At 41.4% G+C, this 15,695-nt stretch overlaps 1 protein-coding gene across 1 annotated transcript in view; it reads right to left on the minus strand.

The window, feature by feature from the left end:
- Positions 1-2,786, minus strand: part of TMCC3 (transmembrane and coiled-coil domain family 3) — a 256,578-nt gene extending 253,792 nt beyond the window's left edge. Inside the window, exon 1 of the mRNA XM_047866025.1 lies at positions 2,715-2,786. The gene's annotated coding sequence lies outside the window, so the exon portion shown is untranslated. The remainder of the gene's footprint in view (positions 1-2,714) is intronic.
- Between the last annotated feature and the right edge of the window lie 12,909 nt (positions 2,787-15,695).

Consider the following 15,695-nt stretch of genomic DNA (forward strand, 5'->3'; position numbering starts at 1 on the left):
CGGTTCATGGGTTCAAGCCCCACATCAGGCTCTGTGCTGACAGCTCAGAGACTGGAGCCTGCTTTGGATTCTGTGTCTCCTCTCTCTGCCCCTCTCCCACTCACGCTCTGCCACTCTCTCTCAAAAATAAATAAACATTAAAAATTATTTTTTTAAAAAGATTTGTAGATTAAGAGAAAGGAAGAAGATGTAAGAGCAAACCTGTCAACAAAATGAATTTAATTCTCCTGTTTTTTGTGGGTTTTTTTTTTGTTTGTTTATTTATTTCAACAGAGCAGGGAAGGGGCAGAGAGGGAGGGAGGGAGAGAGAGGGAGAAAGAGAATCCCAAGCAGGCTCCACACAGTTAGCACAGAGCTCACCAGGGGGCTTGATTTCATGAACTGTGAGATCATAACCTAAGCCGAACCCAAGAGTCAAACACTTAACTGACTGAGCCACCCAGGTGCCCCTCTCCTACTGTTAATTTTTAAGTCAAAGAGAAGACTGCAGGTGCATGGCCACCTGATCAGAATATGTCCAAAGTCATCAGGAAGAAATCTACTGATGTTAGTTTAGTGGGGTGACAAACGGAGAGGAACATTCAGGATTCTTTGTCAAACTTTGTCTGGAAATAAATTCCAGAATCCGAAATATCTGTTTATATTATACGTTTCCCTTTTTTTTTCTAGCACCTGATAGAATCATAGAAAATTAGGGATTTGGGGAAACATCTTGCCACCCCTCAGGCCACAGTGGTATTCACCCAACCATAACTGCCCAAAATGGCTCCACTTCTACCCTTCCTAATGACCAAATGTACGAAGGCACAGCATCAGCAGAGGGGAAGCTGAAATTCCTGAAATAATAAGAACACAGAATAAAGCCATCTTGGGTTATGTAGTTGTTTCCCAAGATTCAAAACCACTCAGAATCTTAAGCCTGGGTCCCCTAAGTGGGGCAGGAGAGGAGCTGGGAAGGGGCTGCTTAGCTGAGGTTATAGAAAAGCTTTATTCCACAGGCTCTGCAGTTGAACAGAAAGTCACATAAAAGTGCCCATTTTGTTCCAGCACTGTCCAACTGAACCTTCAGTGACAATGAAAATGTTCTGTACAAACAGCGTTTAACATGGTAGCCACCAGCCACGTGTGGCTATCCAGCACTTGAAATGTAACTAGTTCAACTGAGGAACTAAATTTTTTTATTTTAATTCATTTTAGCTTAAATAATCACATGTAGCCTGTGGCTTCTGTATTTGGTAGTGCAACTAGCTCATACATTTAATATTCCATCAACATGAATTCCACAAAAATGGAGACGGATGGGGACCAAGAAAGGTTCTCCAGAAGCCCTGGGAAACGGACTATTTGCCTTACCAAAGCAGTAGGGAAGAATCAAGTCTCTCATCTCATGAATCTCTAAGTATACTAGATTTAAGACAAGCATCACTCCCATCTTACTAAATGGGGAAACTGAGATAGAGATTCAACTAATTGATATAAACAGCAACTGCTATTTGTGGAATCTCTACATGTATGCAGGTTTTTACATGCAATCGTTTACAACCATCTTCCAAGGCAAACATTACTGCCTCTCTTCTCCTGGTGTGGTAACTGAAGTTCACTAAGGTTAAATGCTTAGGAAAAGCCACACAGCAAGTGAAGCTGAGATTTGAACTCAGAACTATTTTTAAAGCCCAAACAAAATACAGCAAAAATCAATTCTCCCTTCCAGATTTAGTCAACAAGTATTTTTTGAGCCTCTGTTATATGCACAACAGCATGCTAAGTGCTTGGGAGGGGGGGAATACAAAGATGAGGAAAGAAAACCATTGATATCACTGAACCTCATAGTTGTGTGGGCTTGCTATTCTTCTCTAACAAGGGACATGAATTATTCAATTACTCACAGCTAGCTCCTCTTGTATACTACAGCAATCAACTGGCCTGGAATAAAAAATAAGCTAATATTTTTAGCACTTCAAAAACACGCAGAACTAAAAGCACACGTGACGAGAGAAAAAAACAGATAAAATAGACTTCATCAGAATTAAAAACTTTGGGGCACCAAAGGACACCAGCAACGAAATGAAAAGATAATCCAGAGAATGGGAGGAAATACCGGCCAATCACGTATCTGACAAGGGACTCGTGTCCACACTGTGTTTTTTAAAAAACTCTTACAACATAATAATAAAAAGACAAATAACCTGCACACATGTTTGGGTGTCCAGCTCTTTTTGGTCTAGGAGTGGAATACCAGATCACACAGTAACTCTATGTTTGGTATTTTGAGGAAGTACCAAACTGTTAGCAAAGTGACTGCACCATTCAACAACCACAACAGCCAAGGTATGAGGGCTCAAACTTCCGTGCAACCTCACCAACACTTGCAGTTGCCTGTCTTTTTCATCTTAGCCATTCCTGATGGTAGGAAATAATATCTCAGTATGGTTTCATACGCATTTTCCTAACAACCAGTGATGCTGAACATCACTTCTTGTGTTTACTGACCATTTACTTATCTTCTTTGGAGAAATGCCTGCTTAAATCCCATGCCCCTTTAATCATATTCATTACATAAGTCCTATTCAGTTCAAAGAAACATGATGGAGACGAAAACAAATTTTTTCTTCTATTCACCAATACAATTTCTTCAGGTATCTCAAAATGTGAAGCTATAAATGCCCAGATTCTCTTATAATGTGCCAGGTTGAAGGTGGGGACTGTGGGCTCACCTGAGTCTAAAGCCCAGTTCTCCTGCTTCTAGGTGACCTGGAGCAAGTGACTTAATCTGAGCCTCAGTTTCTCGTTCCTGCAAAACACAATTCACACACACACCTCAGAGATGTCTAAATGAGCAGGCTATCTAGCACGTGGTGAGTACTCAACAAATGCCAATGTTACTGTTTTATCAACAACATGGCATCATTACTGTTGTTATAACCCCAGTTCCCACAGGAAGCCTGAAAATGTGACTGACACGTACGTTTTCTGTGTACATTTAGTGCTTCATTACTGCTCTACTCAATTTAATTCAGACTCCCAATGCCCAAACATAAACAGGGCTCACTGTCACCACCACTTGTTATCCCAGGGACTTAGACTCTGAAATAAGGCCCCCAAATATTTCACTGGATAGAACAAAGGCTGCCCTATCCCCTGGCAAAAGCAACAGGGGATATTTCCCAAGTCAACAATAGAAAAAAAATTTTTTTTAATTTTTTTCAAATGTTTATTTATTTTTGAGAGAGACAGAGACAGAATGCGAGTGGTTTAGGGGCAGAGAGAGAGGGAGACACAGAATCCGGCAGGCTCCAGGCTCAGAGCTGTCAGCACAGAGCCGATGCGGGGCTCGAACCCACCAGCTGTGAGATCATGACCTGAGCTGAAGTCGGACACCTAACCGACTGAGCCACCCAGGTGCCCCAGAAAAAAAGAAAAATTTTTTTTTTAATAGGTATGCTTTTGTTGTTTCTAGGAGAACTGAATGAAGAAGAAAATGTCTGCATCTCCTCAGAGATGGCTGGCAAACAGGGGGAAAGAACACTAGAAAACGAAGCTGCCGGCCAGGGGGAGCTGGCAGAGGAACATGAGTACCACCAGTCTCTGTACCAGAGGATCACCAACACCCACGGAGCAAAGTAAGGGGCCGTGATATAGCTGGAAGCCAACCAAGTTCAGGAACCCCCCTTTTTTTTTCTTTAAGTCTACATGAAAAAGGAAGAGAAACTGCACAGGAGTGAACTCTCTCCTCTGTAGGACAAACATCCGGTTCTCCTTTCCCTTTTGCCGAGCAAGGGTGGTGGAACAGGAGCCTGGAGAAGTATCTGCGGTTCCAAGTGGACCACACCTCATTACCAACGTCAGGTAAAGTGCAGCAGTGACCTCGGGCTTGCCCAGGCCACCCCACCAGCCCAGCCACACACACTGCCCGCCGGAGAACCCAAATCTTCCAATAGCTCCTTCTAGCCACACATCTCCAAAAACATCTGGGAAGAGACAGCAACACTGTGCACTAGTGAGGAGCACATGTGCTTTGGTCTCCACACTTGTTGGTTAGGCACAAGAGCCCCAAATCTCAAAATATTAAAAGGAAGTATGTGACGGGATTTGCCTATCACAAGGACCTCTTTTAGCATCCACGAAAACCTCACAGTCTCTGTGGGGACTTCTCCTGGGCACTATCTACCTGCTGCTCAGTAAAATAGGGAGAAGTTAAACAACTTCCTCACAGGAATGTCTGCTGGGGCCAAATGTAAGTGCTCCTGAAATCTGAGTGGATAATAATGTTCTTGTCCTTCCGGGTCTGTCCCTGAATGCTGCCTCTGTTTTGCGTTTTTCCACAATAAAGGCATAGAACTTGAGAGCTGAGAAGGCCCACAGGAGCTGAGAAAGCCGAAATAACTTACCACAGGTCACAGAGAATGGAAGGGGCCGAGACAAGACTTAACAATCAGCTTTATCCATAAAAACTGGAAAGTACATTGTTCAGATTATAATCCACTTTCTCCATAAAGAGTATGTCCCTGACCCGGAACTTAAGTGCTCACAAGGCAAATGTCAAGGGAATTAGGAATATGGATTCTGAACCAATAACAAGGTTCAAATTCAGTTCTGTCCCTTACAGAAGTGTGTGGCTTCAAGCAAGTTCCTAAACCTTGCTTTCCTGATCCATCACAAGGGGCTAATAAAGGCACCAACCCTGTAGACTACTCTGAGAATGAATGTACCAATATAATTTCCAGAATAGTGTCTGATGTAAATACTAGATAACTCATCATCATCATCATCATCATCATCCTAAAACAGAGGGGAAATGAGAGTGAAAACATTGGGGATTACATGAGAAAAGACAGAAAGTGTGTGGTCACTAAGTAGGTAGAGCACCATTTAACTTAAAAAATGTAAACATACACCAAAAGTCATCTTAACAGTGGCTAGTGGAACAGTGAAACAAGAACAGGTTATAAAACGTTAGGTACAATACGACTCCAATGATGTTAAATAATCATATCTGCACACATACGTATTCTCCAAAAAAAAAAGTGAAAACAACAAATGACACGTTAACAACAACTATCTGGGCAGTGGGACATGGATGGCCCTTACTGTCTTCTCTATTTCCAAAGTCTTATGCAGCAGATGTGTATTACTTCAGAAGTCAAAATAAATGTATGTTTTAAAGATTATTTTTATTTTTTAATTTTTTTAAAAGTTTATCTGTTTTAGTAATCTGTATATCCCATGTGGGGCTTGAACTCACAACCCTGAGATCAAGAGTCGCACTTTCTACTGACTAAGCCAGCCAGGCACCAGTAAAGATTATTTTTAAAGAAGAAACTTGATAACAAGCCAGGTCTCAAATGGCTGAAGGGCTATTATAAGCAGGAGCAATGGGATAGGTGGAATCCTTACAAGCAGTGTTTGGGAGGGGAGACCAAGAGAGGGGGAGTAGGGGGAAACCTCAAACCACTATGCAAATATGGAAGGTGATGCTGGAAAGTAGCGGTCGGGAGGGGCAGGAACGAATTTTAAAAAGAAAAGGAGAGTGATGACTTCCTCAGTCCCTCATTTACATGAGAGAGATTATGAAGACCTAGAAAAAAGGCCAAAAGAGAATCCTGGAGAAAGCTTATCAGCAACCCACTTGTTTTCCCTGGCTAAGACAGAACAGTCACCAAAATAAAAAGCAAAGATCAAAATGGCTGGAAAAAAAGGAACCATGGGTCCCCACTGGGAGCAAGGCTGGGATACACCATCTGTGGTGCTTTGAGCCACTCTCCAAGTCTGAAATCATCCCCTGATCCCAGGAAAGACCAAGAATTTCCTTCTTTTCAGCATCCAGATGGAGGAAAGAGATCTGCCAACCCCAGGCTACTGACAGACACAAACCAGGGCCCAGAAGGAACTCACCATGGGGTCTAAGAAGGCTGAGGTAACTGTGGCATCTTTCTCTGGAAATCTTCCTGGCTTGTCTTCAGTCCCCACTTCTAGTGTGGGTTTTCAACTTAACCTCTTTTGCAGAGACTCCTTGTAGCTCATATGAAGGGGCAGAAAGATGACAGACAGTAAAGCAGAAGAGACAAAACAGAACACACAGAAGAGATGGCAGAGCAGCAAGAGGACCCCCCCAGCTTCATTTGGTTCAAGGTCCCTCTCTCCTCTGACAAGCCCCCAACGCTGTGGGAATAAGCACCCTTCCCACTGCCCCCCCCCCCCAGCACATCTTTATCTTTCCCACCAGTTGTGTTTTTTGAACAGTAACCTAGGATCATAGCATGTTAAGGTTCATCCAGGTCACCAAACCAGTTCCCCTATTTCAGAGATGAGGAAAATGAGGCAGAAAAAAGAGGACGGTGCGTCTCTGCCTATCAAAGTCAGATGAGAATACACACTAGCCCAAGGTCTGTTCAGGGTCTTGCCAAGGTGATAAATCTTTGTACTAACAGAACCAGGGCAAGGAGGGAGCTGTTGGGAACGACTGTTGCTGTTCCGGCACTCACTGCTGCCTGCGAACTGGACTGCACTCCTCACTGTTCACTGGGAAAGCCCCAATCCAATCTACAGGCGCCTCCTGGACAGATGTCAACACATAAAATAACCCAGAAGGCTAAATCAAATTCAGGCGTAATGGACAGGAGTGACTCTGCCCTTCTCATAAGGGGTAATTACAACAGAAATATCTCAATATAGGGGCACTTGGGTGGCTCAGTCAAGTTAAGCGTCTGACTCTTGGGTTTCGGCTAAGGTCATGATCTTACGGTTTTGTGGGATCGAGCCCCATGTCAGGCTCTGCACTATCTCTGTCTCTCTCAAAATAAATTAATTTAAAAAAAAAAGAAAGAAAGAAACATCTCAATACAAAAAGTGACCCTGCAATAGTGGACTATTAGGACCTATGATGACCTATGGGTGATAATTTATGGATATTTGCATAGTCTAAAAGAATCTTCCCCAAAATATTAATAAATATGAATAAAAATACCAATTACTGTGGTGGTTTTAAGATATGCCCACATATCCTTTGATACTCTTCCCTCCAGGAGGTGGAGCTTAAATTCCCTCCCTCCCCTTGAGTGTGGGCTGGACTCAGTGATTTTTTTTTTTTTTTAACGAGAGAGAGAGAGAGAGAGAGAGAGAGAGAGAGAGAGAGAGAAGGTGCATGCACAAGCAAGGGAAAGGAGTTGAGGAGGGAAGGAGAGAGAAAGAGAGGGAGAGAGGGAGGGAGGATGGATGGATCTTAAGCAGGAGCCTGATGCAGGGCTCGACTCAAGGACCCTGAGATCAAGACCTGAGCCGAAATCAAGAGTCGGACACTCAACCCGCTGAGCCGCCCAGGCACCCTCAGTGATTCTCTTCTAGTGAATAGATCACAGAAAGGAAAAACTAGTAAGTTTACAGTAGTGAAACCTGGCAGACCCCATAACCAAGGGATCAAAGTTAATATCATCAGTGGTTAAGTCATGCTGACATCATGTACTCCCTGATATGACATGATGACAAGGGCATATCACCCCTACTACACTCTTCCCAAAAATCCATAACCTGTTTAATCACAGGCTAGTGAGACCCAAATCAACAGACATTCTACAAAGCACATAACCACTACTCTTCAAAAGTGTCAAGGTCACATAATGCAAGATAAAACTGTCGTAAGTTGGAGGAGTATAAGAAGGGATGATAACTAAGTGCAACATGAACTAGATCCCGCAACAGAATAGTAGTAGAAAACCAGGGAAAACTGAATAAAGTCTGTAGTTAATAACTAAAGTTAACAATTATACCGATATAAATTTCTCACTTTTGAAAAATGTGCCATGGTTATGTAAAATGTTAATATTAGGGGAAGGCAAGTGAAAGATATACAAGAATTCTCTAAATTGTATTTCCAACTTTTCTGTGAGATTCTATTACTTCAAAATAAAAAGTTTTAAAATGAAACAAAACAAAAGTGATGCTCCAGGAAGATGCACATGCTTACACTAAGGCTTCTTCAGGTCCCCACAAAACCCCTAAGTGTGCCCATCGCCCCCAGTTTGAGAAGCATCACAGGATCTTTTGGTTATCAACCACTTACTAATGCTACTGCCATGACAATTGCACATCAAGAAGGAATGGCATGTATGATCCTAATTACTCAGTTGTCTTAAGTAAAGACCTCTTCTTCTAAATTCCATTTATATGAGGAGCAAGATGGAAACAGAGTGATAAGGCTCTGAGTATGGGGAGATTCCAGTCTGCTGTTTCTGGCCCATCACTCCACACTTTGCTTAAGACCTACACAGGAATACACCCAAAGGACAAATTCGGAGTGTGCATCAATATTAATTCATTTAGAGAGAAAACTTTGCTTTCCCCCGTCTCTTTCTAAAAACGGCTTGATTTAAATGCCTACTTCTACCTCAAAAGATAAGCTGTCACCAGACTCTCAACCATCCATGAGTGACAAGATAAAATCTATCCAATAACCTTCAAGGAAAACATTTAAAAGTTCTCATCACCTAAATGTTCGCATTTTACTTCATAGTTCTATTTCTGTGATTTGGAGGTAGAGTTTTTTTGTTTTGTTTTGTTTTCCTTCATTTTTTAAGATGCAGCAACAGATTGCTTTGCAAAAGTGGCTCCAAATGGTGCACCTCTCTTATATCCACGTCCTTTATTCAACATGATTGTATGGCCTCTTCCATCAAGGGCACAGAGGTGGAGAGTGTTACTTCCCCACCCCTTGGAACTGGCTGGCCTTGTAACTTGCTCTGACGAACACAATAAGGCAGAATTGACAGTGTGCCAATTCTGAACCGAGGCCCAAGGGGATTTGTTCACTTCTGCTCACTGCATTGGAACCCTGCTCTACAGCCATGAAACCAATCCAGGGCTGGCCTGCTATAGGACAAGAAAATCAGAGGCTTAAAGATGAGGCCCCCCCACCTAGCCCCCAGCCAACCCAGCAGTTGATTCAGATACATGAACAACCTCAGCCAAGAACAGCCCACCCCAGCCCAGCCCAAACTGTTGATCTGTCAGGTCATGAGCTAAGCAAATAAATCACTAAACTTGAGGGGTAGTTTGTTACACAGAAAAAGTGCCTCGGTGGCTCAGTCGGTTAAGCGTCTGACTCTTGATTTTGGCTCAGGTCATGATCTCACAGTTGGTGGGTTCAAGCCCCGCATCAGGCTCTGAGCTGACAGTGCAGAGCCTGCTTGGGATTCTCTTTCTCCCTCTCTTTCTCTCTGTCTCTCTCTCTCTGCCCCTCCCCTGCAAATGAGCACTCTCTCGCTTGCTCTCTCTCACTCTCTCTCTCACTCTCTCACACAAAATTTAAAAAAACTATTAAAAAAATCTGATTCAATGCAAACGTGTGACTTCAATGCTATTAATTTTTCTGAAAAGTACTGCACACTTATTGTACAAAGCTCAGCCAATACAGAAAAGGAGAAAATTACCCATAATTTACCACTAGAAGAAAACCAGTACTCTGGTGTATTTCTTCCCAATCTTCAGCATGTATGAGTAAATGAAAATGGGACCAGTTTAGTTCTAATTCTATATCTTGCTTACCCCTTGCAAACATTCTATAGTTTTTTTTTTAATGCTGTGAAAACATGATTTTTGATGATTTCACATTATCATGAATAATAATTTAAATTTGTACCATATATTTTTGTAGTTTTTATATTACTAATGAAGGTATTTTTTTTGTTACTGTAAATATATTGCTCATTTGAGTACAGAAAGCTTTATCCACTTCTACAGTTGTTTATTTTTTATTTTTTTATTTTTTAAGTAAACTCTATCCCCAACATGGGGCTTGAACTCATGACCTTGAGATCAAGAATCACATGCTCTACTCACTGAGCCGGTCAGGCATCCTTACGATTATTTCTTTAGAATAAACTTCTAAAACTTCTAAAATTCTTGAGTCAAGGAGTATGGACCACTGGTCACCTACTCAAAGCCAGTCCCATCATATTCATGGGCACACATGCGCATACACACACACACACCCTCTCTCGTTGGCAGAGACCCATTTTGCTCAGCTGTTCACAATATGCTCTACCTGTGCTCAGGGTGGGGCCTCTCTCCAGCAAAGAGACTCTTGATTAGTCTAACCCGAAGGCCAAATCCAGCCCACCACTGGTTTTTGAATGGAATATTTCGTACCATGAGAAACAAGGAAAAGTTTTGGGGGAAGCTTTGAGAAAGGTTTTCCTTATAAAAGATACCTGTGCAGGAAAGGATGGTCCCTATTCCCAACTTTAAATATTCGTGTGTGAGGATATGTTACGTGAAACTAATGCAGCCATCTTGTGACCACCAGCAGCCAAGCCTGTGGAGAAGAGCCAATACACTGAGGATGGCAGAGCAGGAAAAGGAAAGAACCTGTGTCCTTTGTGGTGGTGTTGAGCCTCTGAACTCTCCGGAAGCACCCTACACCTCTGGACAGCGAGATAATAAACCTAAGCCTCCTGAATAGACATTTCTCTAAAGGAGACATACAGACGACAGACACATGAAAAGATGTTCATCATCATTCATCATCAAAGAAATGCAAATCAAAACCACAATGAGATATCACCTCAGGCTGGTCAGAATGGCTAAAATCACAAACACAAAAAAGCTAGTGCTGGGCAAGGACGAGGAGAAAAAGGAATCCTTGTGCAATGTTGGTGAGAATGCATTTGGTGCAGCCAAAGTGGAAAAACACTATGGAAGTTCCTCAAAAAATTAAAAATGGAACTACCCTATGATCCAGTAATTCTACTACTGGATATTTACCCAAAGAATAGAAAACACTAATTCTAAAGGATATATGTGTAATAGGCCAACTTATAAGATATCAGAAAGCTTACTGTATATAAGTTCGGCTTAAACTCACCTTTCGTGAATAGTTGAGATAAAAGGCTTATGTAGTTCCCTATTAGGGTTACCGGAAATTACTAACCGCCCTATCTCGCTTCTGTGACCTTGCCTGCTTCTAAATAGATAACTTAGGATGCAAAACGCCCCCCCACCCCTTCTACCAAAATCTGGCCTAGGCAAGACCAACATGTAAAAAGTCATGTAGTCGCGGCCCTACGGAATCTCAGGTGTCTAACTATGATTGGTCACTTTAAACCCTCTTAGGACAAAGACCTTTAAATTGATAGGTTCCCACCAAAACTAATGTCTGTGTGTCACAATATAATTGGCTACCATGAAATGCTGTAAATTGTAATTGGTTAACCAAATAATGACATATTCTGACTTGCTAAAATCCATATAAGCTCACTGCTGCCTTTGTTCGGAGCCATTCTCTGCACTTTTCTCCATAAGATCAGGAGATCAGGTTTGGCCCGGCCGTGAATAAAATCTTGCCTTGCTTCTATTCGGCGTCTGGTGGTTTTCTCGGCAGCACCCTGTTTCAATATGCACCACTATGTTTACTGCAGCACTACTTACGATGGTCAAATTGTGGAAGCAGCCCAAGTGTCCACTGATAGATGAACGGATAAAGAAGGCATGGTTTACACACACATGCATAGATACGTACACAAGATAATATTATTCAGCCATAAAAAAGAAATCTTGTCATCTGCAACAACATGGATGGAGCAATAGAGTATAATGCTAAACGAAATAAGCCAGTCAGAGAAAGACAAATCCCCTAAGATTTCACTCCTATGTGGAATTTAAGAAACAAAACAAATGAGCAGGGGTGCCCGGGTGGCTCAGTCAGCTGAGTGTTCTGACTTCAGCTCAGATCATGATCTCATAGTTGATGAGTTCGAGCCCCACATCAAGCCCATTGCTGTCGGCGTAGAGCCTGCTTCGGATCCTGTGTCCCCCTCTCTCTCTGCCCCTCCCCGTTCATGCTCTCTCAAAAATAAATAAACATTACCAAAAAAGGGGGGGGGGGAGAAGGACACCAAAAAAACAAACTCTTAACACTTATCTTGATGAGCACTGAGTAATATATGGAACTGCTGAGTCACTATATTGTACACCTGGAACTAATATAACACTGTATGTTAACTACACTAGAATTAAAATAAATAAACCTAAGCCTCTTCTTGTTTATACCATGGTTAGCCAGGTTTTCCATTACTTGAGGCCAAAACAATAGAGACTCTTTAAAGGCTATCAACTCACACATTACCAAATTGAAAGACTGTAGGACTGAACCTCTTTTTCAGCACTCTATCAGTTTTATATAAAATCTATGAGTTAACTGGAGAAAAAGAACAAATGTAAAATACTCACTATTCTAATATCCAGAAACATGATGTAGTTTTCATTTGTTCAAATTAAAAACTACCTGCTAGTAAATTCCTTTTACAATGTGTTGTAAGAGTTTTTCTATAGGTCTTATGCTTTCTGTTGCTATTAAGAATGGAAGCATCTTTCCCATTATAGCTAACAGATTATTGCTAGTATACAACTATTGTTCCTCATGTATATACCCACAAGTTGAGCCCCCATAAATTCTAGGAGTGTTACCAGACTTGTTTTTTTTTTTTTCTTCCAAGTTTTTATTTAAATTGTGGTTAACATATAGTGTAATATTAGTTTCAGGAGTAGGATTTAGTGATTCAACACTTACATACAATACCCAGCCCTCATCACAAGTGCCTTCTTTAATAGCCATCACCCATTTATCCCATCCCCCTGCCCACTTCCCTTCCAACAACCCTCAGTTTGTTCTCTGTAGTTAAAAGCCTGCTTTATAGTTTGCCTCTCTTTTTTTTTTATCCCTCCTAAGTTCATCTGTTTTGTTTCTTAAATTCCACATATGAATTAAATCATATGGTATTTGTCCTTCTGACTTACTTCACTTAGCATAATACTCTCTAGCTCCATCCACATCATTGCAAATAGCAAGATTTCATTCTTTTTCATGGCTGAATAATATTCCACTGTATACACAACTGTGTGTATGTATATATACGTATCACTTTTGGATATTCACAAACGGATATTTCTTTATCCATTTGTCAGTCAATGGACATTGCTCTTTATATAATTTGGCTACTGTTGATAATATTGCTATAAACATCGGGGCACACATATCCCTTCCAATCAGTATTTTCGTATCCTTTGGGCCAATACCTAGTAATCATACTTATTTTTTACTGGTATGTAATTATGTCATTTTAAAAACCTGTTTTTCTTCCTATAACCAGCTACACTTTAAATACATGTTTCATGCATGTTTCATGCTTTATTGTGCTGGCAAGCAATGCCAGAACAATAATGAGTATTATCTTAAGGGTTTTTTTTAATGGAAATCTCTAGTGTTTCCTACTAAGTATGATGTTAGAGGCTGGTTTAAAATATATGTACATGCTGTGGATACACATACACACTTTTTTTTGTTTACAATACACTTTAATCATCATGCTAAAGAAATATTCTACTTTCCTAAGAATTTTATTTTTTAAATTAAAAATTTTTTTAACGTTTATTTATTTTTGAGACAGAGAGAGACAGAGCATGAATGGGGGAGGGGCAGAGAGAGCGGGAGACACAGAATCCGAAACAGGCTCCAGGCTCTGAGCTGTCAGCACAGAGCCCGACGCAGGGCTCGAACTCACAGACCACGAGATCATGACCTGAGCCAAAGTCAGACGCTTAACCGACTGAGCCACCCAGGCACCCCCAAGAATTTTATTTTTTTTTCAACGTTTATTTATTTTTGGGACAGAGAGAGACAGAGCATGAACGGGGGAAGGGCAGAGAGAGAGGGAGACACAGAATCGGAAACAGGCTCCAGGCTCTGAGCCATCAGCCCAGAGCCCGACGCGGGGCTCGAACTCCCGGACCGCAAGATCGTGACCTGGCTGAAGTCGGACACTTAACCGACTGCGCCACCCAGGCGCCCCCAAGAATTTTATTTTTTAAATTAAGAGTGGGTATACTAAAGTTTATCTTACTGGGACAACTGACTATAGGGTCTACTTATAGACTTCCTAAAAAACATGATTATATTCCTGGAAAAAAATGTTATCCCAATACCCTGAATGATTCCATTAGAGTCTCTTTTTTAAATTTTTTTCAAATGCTTCATCAGGTTTTTAAAATCACATGACTAGGGTAGCTCTTCTACTTCAGTGTGATAGCAATTACATACATGGGAATTACCTGATTATTTGGAAATTTAAGTAAGTTCTTTAGTAAAATTCCAATACCAACTCATTATCTCATGGTAAGAGGGGGGAAATTCCAACAGATTAAGTTAAACAGTTTATAGAGAAGGAAAGCAGGGCTGTCTTTGAAATACTCGCATTACAATGCACTAACATTTCTACAGCACAGGCTAGATATAGCCCTGCCTAAGGGATCACTTACCCTTTGTACTCCTGCATCAACTCTACAATACTTTCCTGAGGCTGGGACTACTTAGCCCTGACTTTGTTGTTTTGCTTTGTTCTACTTTGTTCCAGAAACACTTCTCCATCTTTTCAAACAGTGTTACATAGGAAGGGAAAGAAAACCTTGGTTTTTCCATTTCTAAACACAAAGCCAACCACTTGTCTGTTCCCCCCCATACCCATATGCATATATTTGCACGATAATGCTGCACAGAAAGCAAGGTAAAGATGTCCCTGGCATACAACAGTAGGTGCTTTCAGCTCTTACTGTTAGGCGTGGTGGTCAGTTACATGGCTCTGCTGATCTTGGCTAGGATCACTTACCCTACTATAATTATCACCCTGGAGTCAGCTGGTTGTTTTGATTTAGGGGACCCAAGGAAGCCGCTGGGTCTTATGGTCAGGGTAAGGAGCAAGAATTGCTAAGGGAGCCATTTAAACATGTCTCAGGTGAGAGGGGAGGGAAAAGGGAGAAGAGAGACTCCATGGCCAACTACAGAGATATGGCTGGGTATGACTCAGGGGAGAGTGACGGTTCGGAAACCTTGTTCCACATCTCTGCCTTTTAGTGAGTCAGGAATATAGCAAAACAGAGGCTGAGACTATACACAATAACACCCATTAGAGCCTTCTCTATGTCAACAGTATATGTGAGGTTGGGGTAAGTCTGAGTTAAAGGTTTTACCATCACCAGGTGCCTCCCCTTGGGCAGGCTCTATACCTCTTAAGACACTGATAAAAATAAAATAAAAATAAAAACCCAAGGGGTTAGACAAGTCTCAATGAACCTTCTAGCACCAATACTGCATGGCTATGAAAATTATTTTATTACCAAGCTAAACTTTGCATCATTCTTCAGGTCACCTTATAGTATGGCTGCTTACAATTTAAAAAATTTTTGTGATGTTTATTTATTTTTAAGAAAGAAAGAGAGACAGAGTGCAAGCAGGGGTGGGGCAGAGAGAGAGGGAGATACAGAATCCGAAGCAGGCTCCAAACTGTCAGCATAGAGCCCGACGTGGGGCTCGAACTCACAGACTGTGAGATCATGACCTGAGCTGAAGTCAACGCTTTAGCAACTGAGCCACCCAGGTGCCCTTGCTCACAATTTTAAAAATCAGAAGGAACAATATCAACAGCAGAACCTTAAACCCAACTTCTAGAGATGGGTATTCTACCATCTTAGATTACCAAAAGCTGAAAAAGGATTATTATTCTGTCAAAGTGCCTTTGTGTGAAGAGAACCAGATGTGTACATGTCAGGGCAGCGTGGGTTCACTTGTGATTAAAGAAAGATTCAAATCCATTTCAAGTAACAATATCTTTGAATTCACTCATATTGAGAATTATCGTTATTTTCTCCATTGC

Source organism: Prionailurus viverrinus, chromosome B4, assembly GCF_022837055.1.
Source record: "Prionailurus viverrinus isolate Anna chromosome B4, UM_Priviv_1.0, whole genome shotgun sequence".
Lineage (NCBI taxonomy): Eukaryota > Metazoa > Chordata > Mammalia > Carnivora > Felidae > Prionailurus > Prionailurus viverrinus.